The sequence below is a fragment of the Tachypleus tridentatus genome, chromosome 9 (assembly GCF_004210375.1).
Source record: "Tachypleus tridentatus isolate NWPU-2018 chromosome 9, ASM421037v1, whole genome shotgun sequence".
Taxonomy (NCBI): domain Eukaryota; kingdom Metazoa; phylum Arthropoda; class Merostomata; order Xiphosura; family Limulidae; genus Tachypleus; species Tachypleus tridentatus.
In genome coordinates this window covers 29,992,533-30,005,482 of record NC_134833.1, presented here as the reverse complement: position 1 = coordinate 30,005,482, position 12,950 = coordinate 29,992,533, and the positions used below count along the sequence as shown (strand labels likewise).

The 12,950-nt window shown below is 29.8% G+C and overlaps 1 protein-coding gene across 3 annotated transcripts in view; it reads left to right on the top strand.

Annotated features, from left to right (window-relative positions):
* LOC143224959 (uncharacterized) overlaps window positions 1-8,023 on the top strand; it is a 52,125-nt gene extending 44,102 nt beyond the window's left edge. For 2 of the 3 annotated variants that reach the window (XM_076453508.1, XM_076453506.1), the window contains exon 14: window positions 355-1,537. The gene's annotated coding sequence lies outside the window, so the exon portion shown is untranslated. Of the gene's footprint in view, window positions 1-354; window positions 1,538-7,582 lie in introns of those variants that run through there. The other variant, XM_076453507.1, reaches the window with a different exon arrangement.
* The last annotated feature ends 4,927 nt before the right edge of the window (window positions 8,024-12,950 follow it).

Here is a 12,950-nt window from a genome sequence, read left to right as displayed (position 1 = left end):
TAGCGCTCGGTTCTCATACTTGTCCATTTTTCTCAACATACTTCTCTTCATTTGCTGAAGTAAAATCTAGGCTTAACATTTTTGAGACCACTTTGATCATATCGATCAAATGACAAATCGAGGTGTGTTGAGAAACTGCATACGTATAAATATAATTTCATAAAAAGTCAAATTTATGTAAATTAGTTTGACTACATGTGGACTTTTCTAAGATAATTGCGTGTAATTATATTTTAAATGTTTCACTTAAATACATGTTTTTTTCCATATTAAAATTGTTAAACAGTTGCAATGTTTCTGATGCATTTTCTAATAAAATAGAATATATAAAATCTTGCTTCTGTTTTCCTTAAGTGCAAAAAAGGAGGAAGAAAAAGAGAGAATGAAGAGAGAAAAACTAGAAAAAAAGAAACGGGAGAAAATTGAAAAACTGAGTAAAAAATGTGAGATTAAAACATTCTGATTGTTGTTTACACTTTACATAGTAACTAGCAAATAAAAGAAAAATAGTTTTTATTATGATACAATGTGTGTTTGATTTTTTTTTAAAGTAAAATGGAAAGTGCAGAAACACTTATTAAATATGAATAACAATTATGGAATAATCCGTTTCATGTTAAAAATTTGGGAGATTGCCTTTTTTTTTGTTGTTAAGATAACAAGATGCCTTTTTTCTAAGGTAAAGAAAGTACTGTTTTTGTAACATGAGTAGCATAAACTTAGTTAGCTGGTAGTTATTTTGGATGCTTTTATATTGTATTGAATAAACAAAATCTTCCATCTTTTGATCTGTATACTCAAAGTTGTCTTTAAAAAAGATATAAAATGAGAACACCCAATTTTTTTTTTAGCGTACTCAATTGATTTTTTATATTAGATGTTATGAAACATTATGCTAGGAATCACAGGTTCCTCCGACTTAGATGTCTGAGTAAAGTAATTATTTTCACTTCATGCAATAAACAAACTGTGTTGAATACATATTTAAAATTCAGTGTTATAACTAAATAATGCACAGTTACTAGTGAAAAGATTAAGTTATCATTGTACAAAATGCACTCTCATTTGGTTAAACTGGAGATTTTTTCTAAGCTTTTTTGCTTTTAGTTTATATAATAGCAATAATACAATTTATATTTTAAAAGACAATCTCAAATTATGATATAACTTTTAAATCAAATACAGTCTTTGAGACGTGGTGAAGACGTTATTTCATAGGATCTTGGTTGTTATGTACAACGCAGTACAATGTTTCGTGATACACACGTTTTTTAAACAAATTACATCCTCATGTGCCTATAATTTTAGAAATAAATCACATTTTTTTCTCAACCCATTCTAGTGAATTTTAATATTCATATTCAAGTATATTAAACATTGTTATATGTGCTGTACAATAAGTTGAACTTGTAAATTCTGAATTAATAGTTTTTGTTATACCTTATCATAAGTGTAGTGAAGACCATGAACATTACGGTTATATATTATTATTTCACGGGTTTTTTGTGAAGTCTGAAATAAATATTGATTGTTCTGTTTTGTTTCTTTGTCTGTGTGAGTGTAAGTATTTTCTATGGAGACAATCATATGTACAGCATGTATAATTCTACTGCTATTTGGAAATGGAACATAAAGAATCGGCATTTACACATATAGGTCTCATATTCTTTTATTACAATGTATTAAGTTGAAAATTATGCCTCACCTGTTCTATGGAGGACGGCATTAAGTTTACCAGACTCAATGTTGAAATACGGGGCTCAATTCCTCACATTAGACACAGCAGTTAGCTCTGTGTGGCTTTACTCTAAAACAAACAAATCTACCTTACCATTGGAGTGTTATGAATACACAGAATAACTTACACATGATATGAATAAGAATTATCTGCTAAATGATGTACCCTGTATAAATCAATTCCAAATAAAATATGTGCATTATAAACTTGCAAAATATGGAAAAAATGATCTCCTTCTTGTAACTTACCAAACTGAAAAGTAATTCTCTTGCATAATTAAAATCAATTTGTTTAAATTGATCTATGCCTGAAATTGTCGTTTTTGAAAATGATGATACATACAGTTCCTGTACAAATAATATTTTGAAGTATCCCATGCTGCCTTATGAGAATTGGTATTAATGACGTGTCTTCTCAGCAGTGGAATGTATCAGGTGTAATGTGTTGATATAACATATTTTCTGCTGTCTTTGCTCATGCATTCTTAGAATTAGCTTTCCATAACCAGTCATAGCTTTGTGCTGTTCAATGATATTTTTCTAAAAACATGGAACGTATTCTGTGATTATAATTATTTTGTTATTATTTGGCTTTTTCTGGCAAAATAAGCTATTCTTTTGCCACTTGAAGAGTTGTTGATTTTAAAAAGTAAATTATTTATTACACTTTATTGTTTACTACGTTTGCAATTGTATAGTGTTAGTTTGCAAAATAAGTAATTTCTAAAGTTATCGTTATTAATTATTGTAAAGCATTTTCAAGTGAGATATATTTAAAAATGTGACAAAATGAATAAATCAAACAGACAAAAAAGCTAGAAAACTAACATGATCCTGCTACCAACCTAGGGTTTGATTAGACTTCTAATTCAATTTTAGAGTTCAAACTAAACATTGAGTTTCAATAAACAACAACACCCCTTTTTAGTTTAAATTTTAACAATTGTCACTTTCCAGTTCATTGTTGATGTTTAACATATTGTTACCCCAGTGAGATAATTATTTCACTTAGCCGAGAAATAAACTTGGGTTGCCTTAATCTTGCATACTTGGGGGATATGCATATCTCTACTCTACTTTGATATTATTTATTATTATACTTGCTACTTTCTGAAAAAAAAAAGAATTTTGAGATTTCAGTATCATTTTATAAATCCTTATAGATTGGTTTCATTTAACATTAGCATACTACATTGTACATATAATTTTTTTATTTTTTTTGTATTCCACATCTGAACTTTATCAGGATTTTGTGGCCGTTACCATATAATTAAAAAAAAAGAGCTTAAATTATATGTAATTTTTTTGTTTTATGTTTCCTCAAATTTATGAAACTTGTATAATGTCTCCAAGTTTGTCAGTGGTAAGTTTACAGACTTGTGACACTAAAATCTGATAACCTAATGTGGCTTTACTATAAAACAAACTTAAACTTGAATCCATGTTTCCAAAATGCACTCGCCTACACTAACACTTTAATTTTATCCCAACAAAAAGTTCTCTTCTAAGCAATGGTATGAATTTTACCTTGCTTATACCCCACTATATCCTTGCTAGTGATATTAATCTTGTGACTCTCTCCATCTATATCAATGAACCATTTATACTTACTCTGTTATCCTTTCTTATTGACGTTTTCTTGACAACGGAAATTATGATGGTGGTTTTACATATTTACTGGATGTTTCATTTCAGTGCTGTTACCACATTTGCAAAATTTTCTGTTGAATTATTTTGTATCTTTTTTTCATGAAGTTTCAGTTTATTGTTTGATTTCTTGAACTTATGAGGAAAGGAAATAATTTTTTGAGATGTTTTTCCAACATGAATACTTCACATTACAGAGTCACATGATGGGCCCTCCTTTACAGCTTTATGATTCTAACATTATCTGGGTGTTGTGGAAGGGAGCACCTTCTGCAGAGGACATACATGCAGAGGTGTGGAGTCTCTTACATGCAGTCAGACATTTTTGCTTCTGTTAACTCTGAGGCTGAATCGGTGAAAGATCAAGGGCAAACCATTGAGAAGTTAGACTATTTTATCCATTACCTTCCTTTACTGAGAAGACAGCTACTCATGAACCTAGGACAGACATCTCGTCTTTAACACCTTTTTTTTTACAACTAGTATACTATGTTTATAATGTTTTGAATACTTATTCTTTTGGGGGTTCTAGACAAAATGCCACTCTTCATCTAAAACAATCTCAGTTTTCTAGAATTTTTGTCTCAAAACAGTTTTACATTTTTTGTCATCTTTACAACTGTTCTCTGAGGCCTATCACAGGCCCTCTGCTCAAATTTTAGAGGTTCTTAATTAGGGTAATTGGCTTCTGCTCTCTCCTTGGTATCTTGGTTGATTTGTTTCTGGGATCATTTGGAGAGAGATGCATTACTGGAGGAAGTTTGCCTTCCTGTGTTGGCCCTTACAGATCTAAGAAAAACTCCTTTTCTCAGACATTCTATTTTTGCATTAATTTCAAAATCCATGAAATATTGAGTATATATGACCCATCTACATTCTTCATTTTTTAACACTGGCTTTGTTACACTCTCAAAGTTTCTCTCAGGACAGTTTACTGCATCTCTCATTCAAGTTTCCAGGCTTCCTGCTTTATGCTCATGATCCACTGGCATATGAGGATGATGTTAACCTCACCAGAAGAGATACTCCTCCTGTGTGGAGTGCATGTTTTGGATCTGTGACTACTTTATGGGGATAGATCGTGTGGGTTCTCATCTTCAAGGGTTTGCGTCTTAGTGAAAGACTTGCCACAGATCATTAACTCATTCAACTTTCTCCTTAGACCAGCTGGCTTTCCACTCCTGAAAGTCCCTCTTGTATCCAACCATCAAGCACAAGCCATCCAGGATCTTCTGCTGTTATAGTTAAAAAAAGAAAAAAAATAGAGAGAGAAAGAGTGGCTGGTGACCAGTCATTAGCCTATCTCATCTCTGTTGCTTTCTTCAGCCTCTCAATTTACAAGAGAATTATTTTTTCCCTTCAGTTGCTGTTTTCACTCATATTGTGGATGACAAAATTTGATGTCACAGATGCTTACTTTCATATTCTATTTGCTGAGTTTTAAAGGCATTATCTCCATATTGTGCATGACAACCAGCTTTTCAGTTTTCTGCTCTACCATTTGGCCTTTAATCTGTTCTGTACATTCTTTGCCAAGTAGTTATAGTTTTTTTGCAATATCTTCACTCCCTAGTATGCTTAATTATATCTTAGTATTGCCCACACTTGTTTTTCTATGCAGACATTTTCTGTATGAATCGTGCCTTCATCAGCCCCTCCACCTAGCTAATGTATGAGAGGTGGTGTTTTTTGGAAGTTTACATTTTCCTATACCAAAAATCTGTTTCAGATAACACTATCTTCCTCTTGCACTGTTTTTTTCTTCCTCCACACAGTAATCAGTGTTTGGATCCGATAATCTTGTCAGTATCGAAAATAATGAATAAGAAAGTATTACAGGGAGCTTATATACGAGTCGGGTACAGAGAACACATTGATATTGGTGAAAGGAGTTCAAGATTCAAATCACTAGGAGTATTACAGTGGGTTATAAAGACTGTAGCAAGTAAAGTAGAATTAATACCAATGCTTAAATGGGTAAAGAAGAAAATTTGTCATCAGGATAAAGTGAAAGTGTAAGCAAAGATAAGTATTTTCAGAAATGCGTTTTTATTATAAGAAAATGTAAACATTTGTACGACTTTAATAATTTTAAGGTTACATTTATGAGCAAAAATTAATAACTGAATATTTTTTTCAGTTAAAAAAAATTACTTTGTCTATTCATCATTTTCAGTATTAATTTCAGCTATAACAAATTAAAAAAATGGGAAAATACTATGTTTTCATATTTATGAACTGAGAAAATGTTCAGTGGAAAGCTAAAATGTTTCTTGATGAAGTTTTTTAATTTTTTCCAGGCAGTTTGTAATACAATCAATAATACTGTATACATGGAAGGTAACTGATGAATTTGAACCTCATTATTATTTGAAGCTTGAAAGTTTTATACATTTGCTAAAGCATCCCAGATTTCTGTCTCATTTATCACGCTTGCTTCATATCTGCAAAATAATTAAAATTGGAAGTACATAAATGTCATGACAGTTTCTCATCAAAGTTGTTGCAGTATACTGTAATATAGAGTGTAATTTGTTTAATCATTGGTGATTAACACAAATAAAGTATTGAAATTATTCATATTTTTATTTTATCAGAAAACTCAGCAGGCTGTTTAAGTCAAAAACATATAAAATGTTTCAGGGATCAAAATTGAATATACAAATTAAACATGTTACTGAAAACAGTAGTATTTTTAGGGCAATTTTTGCCATTAAACAAGAGTAAAATACCTGAATTTGCAATTTGATTCAAACTTGTACTTTCATAACTAATAGAGTTCTAATAAATTTTAAACATAGAGGTGGGTTGAAGTACAAATGCCACAGCCTTTTTACAGTTAAATTAAAACTTTAATTAAACAACTTTACTGTCAGTAAGCTAGCATCAAAATGTAGTTTTAATTCAAATTTTTATGTTATTTAAGTTTTAATTTCTAAAGGAAATAGTTTCATCGACTATAATGTGCCATCCGTATTGAGTAACATTTGGGGGTTGATCAAGGTAGTTGGAACTTTACAGCTCACATTATATCATTCTGAATATTCTAGAATGTTGCAGAATATTTTAAGTAATTCTGGAAAGTTCTCTATTATTCAGGAATGTTATCATTATGGAATATTTTAAATTCTGGAATATAGTAACATATTTTGAAATATTCTAGAGTATTCCAGATTATTCAGAATGTTCTTGAACATTTCATGTATAAGTATTCTACGTTGTCACTTTTGATTTCATGAATATTCTGTCTGATGTGACAGCAGTTTCTAGAATTTCTCAAAGCAACTTCAAGACTTGTTTCATGTGATTATGACTTCTGTAGTTGTTTACATTAAGTTCTTATGGTTACTTGCCTGTCACATACTCAAATAGGATTTAAAGGGCATTTTAAAGTAATAAAATTAAAAGTAAGCAGATATGGAAGGTTAGAAAACTGGCTGTTAAGATAAAAAATTGTGATTAACCTGTTACAGTTTGCATTCATTCTAGAAAAGTAAACGTATAGTTGGTTTTATTTTGTACTTTTTGTTGTTGATTTTTGCTACAGTTAGTGTTAGGGTTAAGCAAATGAGTGATAAAATGTGAAACTATTACCTATAAATCTTTTGATATTCATTTTAAAGGTTCCAGAGTCTATGGAAATGAAATATGAAAACTATAAGATGAAAAGGAGTATTCTTATCTTTAACATGAAAAATTACCTTTCTGTCAGAAGGTCTCGTAAACTCATGGACAAAGCTGTAGTAAAGATGCTTTGCTGAAAGATCAGACAATAGACTTGCAATATTTACTGACAGCTTGTCACATTTTATAATGGTATATTTAGTATATTCAGAATTATTGTATGTATAGTTTCATTGTTACAGGCTTGGTAATGGTATATTTAGTATATTCAGAATTAATGTATGTATAGTTTCATTGTTACAAGCTCGGTCAGAATGACCAAGCCCATATATAGAGAGAATTATTTCATGTTATGCGTCATTAAAATGGTCTCCTTACCTCATCTTCATACAGTGTTTAAAAAAAATCTTAATTTTGAAAATATAAGTAACAGAAACAATGATATTATGTGGAATGGTCCAAAATTATCCTTCCCATTTTAAAATTTTATACAACCATGCAGTTTTTTAACATCTTGTAGCCCAACTCAAACTGTTTTTTATTGTCATCATTTTTTGTTTTGTTTTTACTCCAGTCAGTAGTGTTACTCCATAAGATGACCACTGTGAAACAAAAGATTCCATGCATCATTTGGCTTGCAGAGACCAAGTCAACGACTGTCGTGCAGTGTAATTACTGACACCAGTTCAGGAAAGAAATATGAAGGATATCATATATCATACACTTAGAGCAATCATCACAGAGCTAAAAACCAGGATAATGGATGCCATCATCATTATAACTGTGTACATGTTGCAGCAAACATGGACTGAAATCAAATATCAGCCAGACTTGCTGAGAACCACCAATGGTGCACATGCCAATAAAAAAACTGCTCGAGTTGAGCTATAAGATGTTAAAACCTCTTTGGTTGTATTTCATTAAATGGTTAATTATTAAATTTTAACATAGGAAAGAGAATTTTGTACCACCCTGTATTAGAAAAAAGCAATTAAATATGAAAATATTTACTGTATATTTTTGTAGATAGTGTGATTTACTTTTCACTGTAAAACATCATTACATTGGTGAGTAAATTATATTAAAGTGTTTTGGGTTTTAAGTTGAAATTTTCAGTTTTCATTATTATTTGAAAATCTATTTTATAGTTTTCACTCTAAGATATTCATAATTAGAGCAAACTGTGTTGAGATATAATGTCATATCGTTTTGAAATTTTCAGTTTAAAAACCCAGTAAGAAGAAAATTCTAATCTTTTTTAGAATTTGGAAAACAAATTAACTAATTATGATTTTTCCAATTTATAAAAGCTAACTGCAATTAGTTAAACTTGTTTTCTAACCTGTATATTGAAAATTTTAAACTGCAAGGATTTTTATGATATAGTGTAAGGAAAATTGGATTTCTTGGGAGACTTCTGTTACTGTTATTATGTAGTACTTGTATAAAAACAATTTTAAAGTTTGCGTATGGGTTTAAAATACTCCTGGTTTTAATAAGCATCCTATTATAATGTGAGCCTAATTTTTCATTCATGTCAAACCTCATGCAGTTTTGTCTGCACCTTTTGCAATATATCCCTGCCATACCAAACATGCTTGTCCTTTCAGCCATGGGGGCATTATAATGTGATGGTCAATCTCACTATTTATTGGTAAAGGAGTAGCCCAAGAGATGGCAGTGGGTGGTGATGACTAGCTGCCTTCCCTCTAGTCTTACACTGCTAAATTAGGGATGGCTAGTGTAGATAGCCTTCTTGTAGCTTTGTGCGAAATTCAAAACAAACCAAACCTTTTGCAATAATACAAAAATTGTGGAGAGTCATCTGTATTGTACGTGTAAAATAGAGAAATATATTAATGTAGGCTTAAATCATTTATCATTAAATTACCATAATTATTAAAAAAAAAGGTCAATATTACATAAAGCATTCAAATGAAAAAAGGAATGAATAACTTTAATAGCTAAGATCTACAGAGTCATGATGATGATAAAAGGATGAAATGTTAAATGATTAAAAATTCATTTCAAGTATGATAGAGGAAATGAGCTTTAAGATCCATTGTTTTTTTATTTCTCTTTTTGATAGCTTGTACGTATATTACAGAAACAAAAGTTCTTTTATGATGGTATTATATTTCTGCACAAAATATACTTGATAAATAATACATTACATATCTGAATTTATAACTGACATATATTATTTCAATGAAACCATGATAAAGAATTGAAATGTTCTGCAGTTTTTATGATACATATTTCAGAAAAAAATCAGTAGTGATAATCACAAACAGAAGTTTCAGTGCCATCTGATGAGTACTGATTGTAATATGTAATAACCTGTAAATAAATGAAGGCACAAAATTGAAAATATGTTGAGAAATAGTTTGCCTGAATTAACTTGAAGAGATATATTTTAAACATAAACAGTGCCCAAGTTATCTTACACAAGTCATTTAACTGTTTAAGGAAGAATGTCTGGGAGGCCACTGAAAGACTTTGATTAGGAAGTTTTTTCTTGTTTTTTTTGTATGTATTATTTCATAGAAGCTATACAATGTCATACTAATTTTGAGCTATGATTTTCCATTGAAGACTTAGTAAACTCATTCTTAAAATTTACTTGAAAATAATAGTCTTCCTACAAAAGCAAAGGTAGAGAAAAACTTTCTTTTATCTGGTGTTTTTCATTTGAATTTTGATTTTCCCAGTGTATACCCAACAAAGTAATTCTTAAAATGTACCAATGGAATACTGGGCTGGAATTTAACATCCATTTTGTAAGAGGTAGAGAGACTAACTTTGTCATATTTCTTACCATCCCTTCATAGTGAGATTCTTCAAAATTGTACATACAGTGCTAAATAGTTAAGAACTAAGATGACATGTCTTACTGATATATGTTTCTTGCTGGATAATAGTGCTCATTAAAATTACTTTCAATTTATAAAAACATGACTTTAAATGATGGAGAAAGTTTATTTTCATAAAATAAAGAAAACATTCATGCTTCCAAATAACATTTATTATGTTTAACAAAATAATTTTATTGAACATTAACCTTGCTAAGTTGACAAACTCATAGCAGTAATTATGTTTGGTGACCTGCAGGCCATGGTGCAAATGACTATAATTTCATAAACATCAGAAAGTCTAGTCAATTAGATCACACAAATTGCTAAATATACCAGTTTTGAACTGGTAGTTAACCATAAATTTCAAGTTTGGAGTAATGTTCTTGCTACAAAACTAGATGTAAAGAACAAGTCTTCTTGCAAGGCAATTCTCATTTTGGCTTTTATTTTTCCCCACTGGAGACTCACAGAATCTTTCTTAAAATGTACTGGTGGTGGTAGATGCTCTTGCTATGAAACTGCAGGAAAATAACAATTATTCTTGCCTAGCAATTTGCATTTGAACTATGATTTTCCCATTGGGAACTCAACAGACTCATTCGTGGTAACAGATGTTCTTGCTGGAAGAACATAGATAAAGTATACAGAACTTCTTGTGTGTTGTAATTTTTAAGTGTGAAAAATGCAAGTTCATGAGTTAACTGCAAGTGAGCATCTGTAAGATATAAGAATTAACAGAGAATTCAGTAACAGTTTCATTTATTCTGTTTCCATAAGCAAAACATTTTCTGTTTCAGTAACAATTTTGTTTTGGGTTCAGAAAAGTTTTAGATACCATACAAAATATAACGTACTTGAATAAGTGCAAATATATGTTGTTGTTTTTGTGTATACAAACTTAACCTAGGTGGTGGTTCTTTTTTACACTGAATGCCTGAATTTGGTGAGATTTGTGAGGTTGAAAAAATATTTTTTTAAAAAAGTATAGTTTTTAAAATATTTCTATTCATGAATGAATACATTGAATACTGCATAAAAAATAAATAATGTTAGGGAAAAAATCTATCCATTCAACAATTGTGTAAGAGAAATGAATAAGCAGTCTAATAGAATAATATTTATTTTAACTTAACCTTTTGGGCATATTATATTTGCAGCTTGTTATACTACATCGGTGTTGCTGTTCTTTTCTCTGCAATCATGTTTCCATAATAATTTAGTGTATCAATATAGATGTTCTCTATGATATAAAATATTGGTAGTGTATTTTTCCATATTTATTATTAGTAGAAATGATGAAAGTGTATGTGTAGGATGAAAAATTTAAAAAAACAATACTAAATTCAAATATGTGAGTTTCATGAAGAAAAGCCAATGCATATTTTTTACACAAAACTATAATAATTATATTATTATTAGCTTTAAATTACATACTCATATTACAGCCAAAGTGATAGTTTCTATAAGTTGATTTCATTAGAAGCGTACAGTTCACAGAAATTTAAAAAGTGTTATTTTACTCACGTTTTTTATCTTTCTACAGCAATAGATGTTTTACATAAATATCACTGTGGTTTTTGTATTTAATTTGATTTATAAAAAGTTGTAACATTTGATATTTAAATAAGATTGTTAATATTTTATTGCCTTAACCATAGTTATGAGATTTAGAAATGTTTAATCGTGAAATATTGCTGATAAATATAATATCCAGATACTGATAAAGTTGTCCTGTGAGGTGAATGATCGTAGAATGGATATGGTTTTCACGTAAATGGGAACTGTGAAACATTAAAACTTGAGATTTGTTAACATCACTTGTAGTATTGATTAGGTTTATTCATTTTCAGTATGATCTGTTATAAGGCACTTCAATATGTTATTACTAAATTTTTTGATACATGTGGATATTATAGACGAACTTGATGTTTTATTCCTACCTATCCATCTCTTGTAAATGAAACACAACATTATGTTGATATTAAAGTTTTGAATTTTACCCATGATGACCTCTTGTCTCCCAGTAGGGCAGTGGTAAGTCTTTGTATTCACAATACTAAAATCAGAGTTCAATTCCCTTTAGTGAATTCAGCTATAATAAACTACACACATTCACACACTGTTTTCTTCTACATTTTGAAATATTCAGTCCTTTTATAGGACAGGTCAACATTTAAAATGGTAATATTGTATTAAAAACACACAAACTGGTATAATTGTGTATTCATCACGTACATGATATAAAATTTATTGCACTAATAATCATTATATTATTTTTAGCAAGCCATCTGTATCTTCTGTACTTTGTCAAGTTGCAACTGTAACAAACTTTATTTAAAATTATTTGAGGCATGTATTTATCTGTGATCCTTAATTTTTAGTCCAAGACTTATAGATTTGTTGATTAAATTAAACTTGAACTGAAGCATGCATAAACTCATACCACATCAGTGGTCTCGGGATGGTTTAAAGTTGTTAAATCTGTGGTATTATTCTAGTGTCTTGCTAGAAGTATTTCTAACTTGTGTCAAGCAAGTTGTATATCAGGCAGAAACTGATGAAGTTCTGGATTAGTATGTTTAAGATATTCAAATAGTTTCTGAAAGCACAGTTTTTGCTTGTGAAAATTCAATTTAACTTTAAACTTTGTTATATGTTTTTCTTCTTATTTGTTTCATTTTGAACCAGTTTTATTTTTTGTGTGTAAAAATGCCAGCAGAACTTTTTATGTGAAAACAAATCAAAAGTTTATGAAGGTTCAGCTTTTAATTCTCTTATCTATCTGGTATGGTTCTTACAAAGTCAAATTTAATATATCCTCATTTATTTTTGTTATATCAAATATTTCTCAAGTTATTCAGCCTGGAACTTACAAAACAGTATTACTCATTTCCACAAATATGTGATGAAGACACTTAGTTGTTCATTTTTTAATACAGTACATTTGGTAGCATGTGTCTGTGCATTTTTATAAGAATGTTTTCTCATCTGTTGCTTTAGAACTTGCACTTGGGGCATTTTGAATAAATGATTTTTTTTTTTTTAATCATGAATTAAGAGGTTTACTTTTGTTTAGTTAATGGAATG